This window comes from Cryptomeria japonica, chromosome 2 (assembly GCF_030272615.1).
Source record: "Cryptomeria japonica chromosome 2, Sugi_1.0, whole genome shotgun sequence".
Classification (NCBI taxonomy): Eukaryota; Viridiplantae; Streptophyta; class Pinopsida; order Cupressales; family Cupressaceae; genus Cryptomeria; species Cryptomeria japonica.
This window is the reverse complement of record NC_081406.1, coordinates 216370052-216381923: the sequence shown is the minus strand read 5'-3', so window position 1 is coordinate 216381923 and position 11872 is coordinate 216370052.

The following is an 11872-nucleotide window of genomic DNA, read 5'->3' as shown; positions in this document are numbered from 1 at the left end:
TTATTAAATCTTGGAAATCTCATGGAATATTATATTTGTGTTCCTTATCAAAATGTAACTATATAACATGTGGTAGTGGTTGCATTGTTTGATAAAGATTGTGTACCTAGAGAATTTAGTTATCCTTGCATGGCCTTACTTTATTTAGAATGTGCATGTTATCCAATAGAATGATAGCTCTCTCTTTTCCTATTTTCTCTATCTAGATGTTTTATTAATGAATACTCTACTTGGGAATATAAGTAGACTAGTATATGTAATGAGAATTGTTTGATTAGAATGAATCTTGTGTTGGGAAAACAGTTATTGTATTGTATTCATGATCCTTTTAATATAGAATATTGGATGGAATTCTTTTTTCTTGATGATATTTTAAAAGCGTGTATGTGAAACTTGTATCATTCTTTCATGTTCTTATTGACTTGGGTAATGGTTAGCTTAAACCTTGAAAAGAACCTATATGCTTTTGATAAAATATGAATGTTGTAGTTGATAAAATATTATCAAAGGCAATGGTGTTACCTTTTTCCTCGTGAATGGAATTTGGAAAGAATGTTCCCATCTGAGAGATCTAGTACAAAGAATTTTGCTGAAATATTTATGAGGGTGGTAGATTAGTATTATGTACTTTAAAGGGAATTTTAAAGAAATTGGGATACTTGTATTTGGGAATAATGTCTATATAGTTATTTATGTGGGAAAAGTAATGAAGTCCTTTCTTTGGGTAGATAAGAGTGTTATTGAAAAGTACTCCCCATAAATGTGAATAAACTAGTACCAGTGCTTATGTTGTATGTTGTGAGAAACTAGTGCTTTCTTTGCATGTCTATGGGATGGTGACGCAATCAACCATGGAGGATATGTTTACGTATGGGTATGGGAATACCATACTATCTATGTGTTGTTTTCATGTGTGTTACCCTACTAAGTGCCAACCCACGGGTTGTTGATAAGTTAGTGTGTGAAGGGGTAGTAACAAAAGTCACCATTCCTCAAATAGCATGGATCAACGTATGAATACTGGTGGCATAAACCAACCTTAGCTTATATATATATCAAAACTATATTAAAAAGGTGTACTCAATGCTTCCCCTTATAATGAACCAACTTATATGATTCATATGTGCCAGCCTAATCCCCACAGTTCTTTAGCATATTGATGATAGTTATTAAGCATATTGATGGCACTTCTTGAGCATAGTGATAGCATGTCTTGGAGGATCATTTACCTTGTCTTCATGAAAGGTATGTTTTTCCCACATGAGTTGCCATTTGGGGGTCGAGGTCGAGAGTCAGCAGGATTGTCTGGATAACACGCTAGGACTATGTGATGACATGTTTCACCACTTGGGAGTTGGGGTCTAGGGTGAGAGTGAGTGCCAGAATAACCAAAGTGGGACCATGTGTTTCATGTATATCTATAGTTTGAGCTCCAACAGGTGGAGGGAGATTTATTACCCATGATGAGATGGATTTTGTACCTACAAGTGTTTTGAAATGATGTAATAGGTATGATGTCAAACCCCACTGATGTTTTGACACATCAATAGGTGATGATGTCATGTTGCTAATGGTAGAAAATTGATATCATGAGAATGATGCCACATACATAGATATGTGAAGGTGCATATGTATGTTATTATAAAGTGGAAAATTGAACCCTAGAGACTCCCCACCTAGGAGAGAGAAAGGAAGTCACTAGGTTGATTTTCACTTGGGAGAAACTTTACATTCAAAAGAGGGACTTGAATCCACTAGATCCAAATCCAAGGGGAACAAGGATATGAATTCCAAGTGGATTGCAAGGGTTGGAAAGTGATTTTACCTCTTTTGGAAATAGATATGTTGACTTGTTGATTACGTAGAAAAGGGAGATAAAATGAATCAAATGAGGAGCTATCGGTTTGGGATTGTGTTGTAATTTTGGATCTGAGATATTCAAACTGATACAGATCTGCCCTGCAAGTTTGGAGAAAATTCATCTGGACTATGTTGAAAGTGCACACGGTCCTCTGAAAAATTCGTGTCCCGAAAAGGGTTTTTCCATCTCTGTAAATGGAGTCCAATCCTGCAATTCCAATCACGTACCTGTAACTTACACCTTGAAAATAAGGGAAGAAGGGTTGTGGATAGGGGTTTGCCTCAGTCAAACCCTAGTTAAGGAATCAACCTTGAAAGAAAGTAATTGCAAATACTTAAATGTAAATGTAGGAAATGTATACCTTGTAGATTTGCAATTGATGATGATGATTGCTTTGCTTCTTGAATGTAATCACAAATGTTGTATGAAATGGCATGTAACATGAAAAAACCCTAACACACACACATGCTTGCAAATGAATGTTGTAATGTTGCTCCAATGGATGAATGAAGAAGACACATGAAGGAGAGAACTTGGTGGATTCTTGAAGACTTGAATGCCTTATGAAGACATTTTTCTTTAATTTCTCTTATTATCCTTATCTTGCCTATTTTTCGCTTCTTTTCGAATGAGGGAATTGAATCTCCTTTTATACATGTCCAAGATAATTAATTTTCATTCATCAAAGGCCGACAAAGAGAGATTTAAATCTCTGAAGAGAAGATTAAGAAAAAGGGGCTGGATGGACCCATCTTAGGGCCACCTTAAGAGGGGAGACAGGCCCCTCTCCTAGGGGGACAATAGTGCCATGCCTCTATCCTACCCTATTTTGGGTCCCGGATAGGGTCTTAAGGTAGTATAAGGGAAACAATAAGAGGAAACTTGGGATGAAAGTGTGGAAAGAGGTCTCAGATGAGAGATATATACAGTCTCTTAGGTGAGGACCTAAAACATGGTTGAAATTGTGGGGGTCGCAATTTTAGGAAACTACATTTAGCCCCCACTTTAGTGGGAGTATGGCTCACACCAATACTACCATTAAAGTAGAAGAAAGAGAGAGATGAATATGAGAGATATAGAGCAATACCGCAAGGAGTATAAGACATCACTAATATTGAGGAACAAATCCCCCAATCTTAGGGTCTTAACTCACTCAATCATATGCAATAGCATACAAGACCAAAAGAACAAGACCAACCAAAACAAGACAAAGCACAAAGGATACACAACAAAGGTGAAACACACAAGACCACACATCAAGTAGCCGAAGAGACCTGAAAATGTCTCAAACAACTAATTGAAACAAAAAGACTAATGCCATCACATAAACACCAATAATCACATAAAAGAGAAAATCCGACATCATCCATGAACCATCTATAGTAAAACTATGGGTTCATGAGAGGAAGGAGAGAGAGGACATGAATACACACTTTGGTGATCCATGAGAAGACACGTAAACAAGAGGAAACCATGGACATCTCACCCCTAGAATTAGGTGATCCATGGAGAAAAGGGACATGGAAAACTAGCTCCTAGAGTCTGTCTAGGTGATCCATGTAAGGGAGGAAGGTGTGAATGTCGTTAGTTCCACTCAACCTCGTGCATGTGTGTGCACGTGAGGTTTGAAGCACCTCATAGGAGTCTATGCCTGATTACGCTACAACCTATATAAGATGTATAGTACAAATGTCAAGAAGGGTGTGACATCTCGCTCTAAGAGACCATGCTCTAGTTCCGAGAATAATCACCCTATATAAAAGAAAAAGTGGTCGCATCTCTCTCTAAGAGGTTGTTCTCTAGTTCCAAAAATGACCCATTGTACAAAATAAAAGTGGTGACATCTCTCTCTAAGAGGCTCCCCTCTGGTTCCAATAATGACCTACTATATAAGAGATACAATGCGTGAGTACAAAAGGAGTAGTGTGGATCCCCCCCCCCCCTCTTAATATGTCAACATTGTTCAATATTGATATCTTGAGGAAAGTAGAACAAGGATACCTACCTTCAACACAAAGAAGATATCCATTATGCAAAAATGTCATAAATCCAAGCAAGAGAGGGAATACTCTGCAAGCAAGGATAAGATAGTTGAAAAGAGATATCTTGTTGTAAGTGTAAAGGAGATCCTTGCATGAGAAGAGATCTTTGTTCAAAAGAAATATACCCCTAAGAGGAGTTGTCTTAGACAAAAATAAGATCTAATAAACTTATAAAGCACTGAGAGCGGGGATGAATCGGTGAAAGCAAAAACATAAACACTTTAACTATAGACTAGTAAAAACATTTAACCAATTTACTAATGACATTGTATATAATCCAAAGTGTTATAAAATTATTCACCACAAGAAAAATATTCACCATAACACAAAGATTTATACATGGAAAACCCAACTGGGAAAAACAACGGTGAGATGGAACTCACAAGTTAACTATTTGTAGTATAGATAACTGACCAATTAAGGTCTACAAATGATCCATTAGGAGAAGATTGTGTTAGAGATCTCAAGCCCTATTAGGAGCTATACCTGGTTAAAGGTAACCTCAGTGGAGGATTTAGATCCAAATTAATGAATCACCTTGTTAGAGGATTTATACAAAGAATCTTGTTAGAGCTTACCCAATTAAGGGATTTTACTGTTGTAGTGGTTAGAGAAAAATAGCTTGTTTGATCTAAGAATAGCACCTTCTATTGGTTTAGATCCTTTTCTGCACATACATTACTATATCATCGACATACTCTACAATTCCTTCAACAAATTGTATCTACTTCAACTCATATCATAACTTGTATCTTATTTTTGAAATAACTCATCACAATGTCTTTATATAGATATTAGATTTCATATCGGCTCCTAAACCTTGACATAATTTCCTAGGTTTAGTGAACCAAGACAATCTTTCTAAACATGACACAAATCACTGCCATAGTGTCGATTGGTGGTAACACATCATAGTCAGTGATAAATCATCACACAAACTGGGAAAATTGGTTAGAACACTAATATTGGTTCAGTGTTGACCACTTCAAATAAAATATTAACTCATAGATCAATTCACTTTGAATTTATACTGGGTGATTGTCTCCACACTCCTCCTTTACATTATCTATTGCATCTCAAAACTGGTAACTCTGGAACTGATCAAAATCGATTGACTTATCTACATATAGTAGTTTAGACATCTGCATACTGGTTAGACTTCCACTATACATATAATACCAGTTAACAATACAATGACTCAATTATACCGGTTTATCTTAACTAAGATGACTATGATAATAAAAACAAATGTGCCATCAATGACAACACATGAAGTCATCAAATACAAAAAACATCATTAAGTCAACAACATCTTCTAGAATGAAGCACTGAAGAGAACAAGAATGCAATCCTTCCTCCTATTTCTAGATGAAAGGGGTTCTTGATAAAGGATGATTCACTTTTATCCCAATGTGGATGGGTGAATTTATTATAGATGTACATTACCAAGTGTTAAAGAGGTTGTAATCAAGGACTTACACCTCTTGTATAAGAGAGAACCCTTGAGCAAACAACAACAATTTCACACAAGGAAAGACATCAAGTAATGAAACTCACATCATCCCCAACATAGGAAAGAGTGGATCCTTATAGAAAGAAAGAAAAAGAAAGGTCATTACCCCCCAAGTGTAGGAGCAATGAGAAGAGCTTACACAATCTTCTAGAGAGAGATTAAACATAAGAAAATGCACAATAAACTTACATGAACATATGAAAGAAAAGACATTAGTAGATGTAAAATACATGTCACAAGAAGTGGTAATCTTCTAAGAGAGGAAAGAAATAAAATCACATATTCCTCAAGAAGGATTAGTCATGAGGACATACCATTGTAAGATGATAATCACATATGAAAAATGCAGCCCCTAAAGAAAATAATGATAAATGAGATAGAAAGAGAAAGAACGGTAATCTTGTTAGGTCCCGGAGACAACTAAGAGGTGGGGGGGGTGAATCAATTGTCAAATAAATTCAAACCAAAACAACTTAACCAACCTTAATGCTTAATGCTGGTAAACCAAACTTTATGCTAGTAGACAGTTTATCAGTTAATTGTAGTACCGGTAAAGATTAATGCATGAAATAGAAAGACAATAACATCCACAACACATAACACCAATATTTGTGTGTGGAAACCCTGTAAGGGGAAAAACCATGGTGGGAAACCTTACCCACAATTAGATGATACTACTATAGATAGTATGTGTATACAAATGTAGTCTGTACATGCAAAAAGGCCAAGTGCCTAGAGCTCACTACTCAAACACAAATAGGAGTCACACTGACTACAATTGGATGGTTAAAACCAATAATAATGTACTTCTCAAAATAGCATCTTCATATGTTGGATTCAGTACCAATGTAGTTCTAATTGTCTTTACAAAAACCTTTCTTCACCTTCAAATGATGTCTGCGTGTATAGCTCTGCTTAATCTTGCATATACCTTCTTACAATTCCTTATCCCAATCGTATATCGATCTTATAAATAAGATCTTACATATATACCATAACCTAAGACTCTAAAAGATATTATAATAAAACAATTACAAGTAAATCAATAACCAATGCAATATCTGATTCAACATGTTGGCTTAATGCATTTACAATAACAACAAAATCATCTCCAAAGTGTGTCCTATTGATCTGGGATAGATAATCTTGTCGGTGCATAACCTGGACCTATTTGCTGGTAACAACAAATATGCAAATACGAATATACCAATGAACAAATATCTAAGACAAAGTGTCCAAACGATGTCTTCAACATAACCAGATGTTTTCCATGTCATTCCAAGTGCCGGTGAACAATATATCCTGTCAGTGTACCAGATACCAATGACTGTGCATAAAGTCACTTGCTTGCCGATGAACATTTGCCAATCCTCCAAAGTGCTAGAGTTGATAAGTGTTGATAGGTGTTGACATCAATGACAAAACCATACCAAAATACCAACAATCTCCCTCTTTGGCATTGATGGCAACACAATATGGAAAAACCATCAAAGTGCCAAAATAGAAATGCCAAAAACTAATAAACCAATAATCTCCCAAAAGAGATTACAACCAGAAATCAAAATTTAGATACAAAGAGTAATCAATCTCTCCCAAAGTGACAATCTCTCCCCCTGAGAGTAACATGTGTTTTCCTTGTGTTTTTCCATATCGATCTCTCCCCTTTTGACATCAAATGCGAAAGCCAATACAAAAGCTAGGTTCAAGTACAAAATACCAACCAATTTAGAATGCCAACTACTCCCCCTGAGAAGTAGCTCACCTCATCAAAGTCGGAGTAAAATATTTCTTTGTTATTTCTTCTGGTTGATGACAAACATCAATTGTCTAAGTCTCTACCGGTGAGGGTATGAACCCAAGCTAGTCTCTAAGATATTCAAAAGTTTCCTTAGGCAAAGGCTTAGTGAAAATATCTGAAATCTTCTCTTTAGTATTCACATAAACTAGTTTTACTTCTTTTGCTTCAACATTCTCTTTCAGAAAATTCAATTTGATAGAAACATGTTTAGTTTTAGAATGTAGTACCGGATTCTTAGATATAACAATTTCTGTAGTGTTGTCACAATACATAGGTATAGGTTCCTTGCATTTTGCCTTTATGTCCTTCAACATTTGCTTAAGCCATAATACCTGTGTATAGTTAGTTGTTGTTGCAACATATTTTGATTCTGTTGTTGATAAAGATGTATAACTTTGTTTCTTACTCAACTAAGAAATTAATATGCTTCCAAGAAAAAATGCTCTGCCAGTGGTGCTTTTCCTATCATCCACATCTCATGCCCAATTTGCATCTGTGTATGCACATAATTCAAAGTTTTCATCTCTAGGATACCATAAACCAAGATTTGTAGTGCCTTGTAAGTACCAAAAAATCCTTTTTACTATTGATTCATGATTTTCTCTAGGATTATTCTGAAATCTTGAAACAATACATACTGCATTCATAATATCAGGTCTTTCTTGTGCCAAATACAGTAGGCCTCCTATCATAGATTTGTATCTAGTCAGATTAATAGATATAGATTCATCGCTTAGTGATAATTTGTCATTTGTAGTCATAGGTGTGCTTACCGATTTAGAGTTTTCCATCCCAAATTTCTTTAGTAACTCTTTCAAGTACTTGGATTGACTCAAGAATACACCTTTATTAGTCCGTGAAATCTGCAATCCTAAAAAGAATTTTATCTCTCCAATCATAGACATTTCAAATTCATGTTGCATTTCAATAGAAAAGTCTTTACATAATCCATCTTCTCCTCCAAAGATTATATCATCAATAAAAACTTCTATAACCAAGATGTCATCATTAGTCACTTTATAGTATAAGTTGCTGTCAGCATTACCTTTAGAAAAACTAATCTTCAAAAGATATTTATCTAATCTAGCATATAAAGCTCTTAGAGCTTGCTTCAACCCATAGAAGGCTTTCCTTAACCTACAAACCATATATTTGTTATCTGTTAAAGAAAATCCATCAGGTTGCTCAATGTAAACTTCTTCTTCAAGATCTCCATTCAAAAATGCACATTTAATATCCATTTGATATACTTTGTAGTTCTTGTGTGCTACAAAAGCCAAGAATAATCTGACTACCTCAATTCTAGCTACCGGTGCAAAGGTTTCATTATAATCAATTCATTCTTTCTGAGAATATCCCTTAGATACTAGTCTTGCTTTATTTTTTATTACCTTACCATCTTCATTGATTTTGTTTCTGAATACCCATTTTGTTCCAATCACATTTTTGTGTTTAGGTCGGGGAGCTAATGTCTATGTGTTATTCTTCTCAATTTGTTCTAGTTCCTCTTCCATAGCTTTAATCCATTGTTTATCTTCACATTCCTCATTAATTGATGATGGTTCAATTTGAGAAATAAGACATACCTCTTCATTTGCCAGTCTTCCTCTTGTCCTAACTCCTTGATACTTGTTCCCAATTATTTGTTTTTTAGAGTGGTTCAATCTTACATATCGAGGTGTCTTTGTTTGCTGTTGTTCCTCAGTTATAGTAGAATTTTCAGATGATACTGGTGTAACTAGATCTTCATTCTGTACTAGTGGATTCAATGTAGATTCATTTTTCTGTATCTCTATTGCCGATTCAGAGTCTATATAGCTTGAAGCTCCTCTAAACTGTTCATCAATCTTCACATCTGTACTCTCAACAATTTTCTGCAATCTTTTATTAAAAAATCTATATGCCTTTCTCTTAGATGAATAACCAAGAAATATTCCTTCATCACTTCTAGGATCAAATTTTCCAATATACTCATCTCTTCTAATATAGCATTTACTTCCAAATATTCTAAAATATTTAAGAGTAGGAGTAATACCAAACCATAGTTCATGAGGGGTCTTACCACTTTCACCTTTGATGTGAAGTTTGTTGAATGTATAGACCGCTGTGCTTACTGCCTCTCTCCAATATACATGTGGTGGATTTTCTTCAGATAACATACTTCTAGCTGCATCCAAGATAGTTCTGTTTTTCCTTTCTACAAATCCATTCTAGTATGTTGTTTGGGGTGCTGATAATTGTCTTTTGATTACATTCACTTCATAGAATGTATTAAATTCCTTAGATGTGAATTCACCTCCTTGATCTGATCTTGGACATTTGATTTTCTTGCTGGTTTCATTTTCTACCATTTCTTTGAATAGTTTGAACTTCCCAAGTGCTTCTAATCTTTCTCTGAGAAAATTAGCCCAACACATTCTAGAATAGTCATCAATGATTAGCATGAGATATGTATCACCTTGTAAGCTTTTAGTTCTAGTTGGACCACATAAATCAGTGTGAATTAAGTCAAGAGCATTATTGGATTTTTCTGGAATACTTTTAAAAGATGCTCTAACTTGTTTTCCAAATTGACATTCCTTACATATCAGATTGTGAGGCTTAACAATCTTAGGTAAATCTCTAACTGCCTTAGTAGTACTAATTTTTACCATGCAATCAAAATTTACATGATAGAGTCTCTTATGCCATAGCCAACTTTCATCAATATGTGTAATGAAGCATGTCTTTTTCACTATTATTCAAATGAAAGATATTTCCTCTAGTTTGATTACCGGTTGCAATTTCCAAACTAGTTCTATTCATAATTTTGCATTTTCCATTCTTGAATTGTAATTGAAATTCTTTTTCAACTAATTGACCGACACTCAAAAGATTATACTTTAAACCTTCTACATAGTAATCATTGTCAGTATTATGCTTACCATCAAGAGATATAGTACCTTTTCCTTTGACCAAACAAGCTTTATCATATCCAAATCTTACCAGACCTCCATTATATTCTTGATGTTAGGTCTCAAAGACAACTGAGAGGGGGGGGTGAATCAGTTCTCTAATAAATTCAAACCCAAAAATAACTTTACCAATTTAATGCTTAATACTGGTAAACTAGTCTTTTATGCCGGTAGACAATTTTATCAGTTAATTCTAATACCGGTAAAGATTAATGCATGAAACAAAAAGACAAAGTCATTCACAACACATAACACCAATATTTGTACGTGGAAACCTTGTAAGGGGAAAAACCATGGTGGGAAACCTTGCCCACAATCAGATGATACTACTACTGATAGTATGTGTATACAAATGGGAACTGCACATGTAGAAAGGCCAAGCGCCTAGAGCTCACTACTCAAACACAAAATAGGAGTCACACTAACTACAATTGGATGGTTAAATCCAATAAGAATGTACTATTCAAATTTGCATCTTTCTATGTTGGATTCAGTACCGATGTAGTTCTAATTGTTTTCAAAAAACCCTCCTTCAATCTTCAAATGATGTCTACGTGTATAGCTCTGCTTATTATCGCATGTCCCTTCACACAATCCTTTTTCTTATTCCATACATGATCTTACAAGTAAGATCTTACATTTATATCATAACCTAAGACTAATTTTAGTAGGTCGGCTCTAAAGGATATTACAATAAAATCAATTTACAAACAAAACAATGTCCGCTACAATAACCAATTCAACATGTCGGCTAGATGCATTTACAACAATAAAGAGATATCTCCATAGCATGCCATGCTGATCTAGAAAAGATAAACCTGTTGGTGTATATCCTGGACCTATTTGTCGATAACAACAAATATGCAAATACAAATATGCCAATGAACAAAAGATCCAAGACAAAGTAGTCAAACAATGTCTTCGACATAACCAAGTGTTTTCCGTGCCATTCCAAGTGCTGGTGATCATTATATCCTGTTGGTGTACCAGATACTGGTGACTATGCATGAGTCATTTTCTTGCCAATGAATGTTGTTGATTCTCCAAAGTGCAAGAGTTGATAAGTATTAGTAGGTGTTGACATCAAGGACAAAACCATACAAAAATACCAACAATCTCCCCTTTTTGCATTGATGGCAACACAAGATGGAAAAACCATCAAAGTGCCAAAACAGAAATGCAAAATAACAAAAAGTAACTGTAGGCGTATAAAAATGACCATATTCCTAAATGAATATTTTATGTTCATTTCTCTATTTAATTAAATCCAATTTAATTAAAATACCCGCATTCCTCTATTTAATTAAGTAAATTACTCAATTTATTTAAATTAAATTCACTATATCCATTTAATGAATAAATCATTTTATTCAATTAAATCCCCCCTATCCACTTTTAATTAAATTCAAATTTAATTAAATAGTTATCCTAAATTGAATAAATCTAATTTATTTAATCTCCCCAAATTGCAACCAAATTGAATTAAATCATTTAAATCAATTAAATCCTATTATCCCTCCATCCACTTGCAAAATCCCAAACTCCTTTCTAATCCCTTCTAGAATCTTCTAATCGCTTCTAATTAACCTAACCCCTCCTCTAAACTTTGTCACATCCCTAAGCAAAAGGGAAGTCACTTCTCAAACCCTCAAAATATTTGATAACCATTAAAGGTTTTCAACCTTCAACCACCAAAATCCTCAA